Genomic DNA, 857 nt, shown 5'->3' with positions numbered 1-857 from the left:
AACCATGCTGAGAACAACAGGCACAACATACAATCAGCTATGTCACAGGCACCCAAACAACACTCTTGAAGGCTCTTGTATTCTTAACCAGCCCTGGGGCATCAGAGCAAAGGCCAAATGACTTTAACTGGGCACATCAGGAATCACAGAATATTCTAATTTGGAAGGGACCCACCAGGATCATCGAATCCAACTCCAGGCTCTGCACAGGACACCCCAAGAGTCACACCATGTGCCTGAGAGCATTGTCCAAACACCTCTTGAACTCTGTCCAGCTGGTGCTGTGACCCTGCGGAGCTCGTTCAGGAAGCTGGCTATCAGTCCTGGAACCAAACACTGTCTTTCTCACGGGGCAAACAAAGTAGAAGATGGACAAAGGAAAAACATGGCTTGACTAGAGCCTTCCTTGTGACACATAATTAATTCTGAGGTGAAAGCTGCAAATCTGTGGTTTTGTCTCAAACCACCCGGAATATAACTCACTTTGATAAACAAGTATCAGTACTTGTTCAAAAGCATAAAATAACAGAGTATATATTGCAGTGTGCTCCCATGTACACTGTGTATCTAGAATGTACTGTGAAATGGACTCTCTTCTGCAGTGGTGCTGGTGGGGTCCCAAATGCACCAGTGTTTTCACATATTTTAGGGAAATCTGTCAAACATATGCTCAGATGTTGGCAGCAGTGGCAGAAGCAGAGCCTCGACAGCTTCTATTTGTTATGGGAATTGTTTGATCCCATCTACGACTGCGGAGATCCAACAGACATTGAACCAAAAGCTGTTTAACTTTGGGATCACTCGGCAAGGTGTAACACGAGAGAAAAAAAAAAGAAAGAAAGAAAAAAAAAAAAACC

This window comes from Corvus brachyrhynchos, unplaced genomic scaffold (assembly GCF_000691975.1).
Source record: "Corvus brachyrhynchos isolate BGI_N302 unplaced genomic scaffold, ASM69197v1 scaffold1, whole genome shotgun sequence".
NCBI lineage: Eukaryota > Metazoa > Chordata > Aves > Passeriformes > Corvidae > Corvus > Corvus brachyrhynchos.
The sequence above is the reverse complement of the archived record's forward strand: the minus strand, read 5'-3'. Positions refer to the sequence as shown.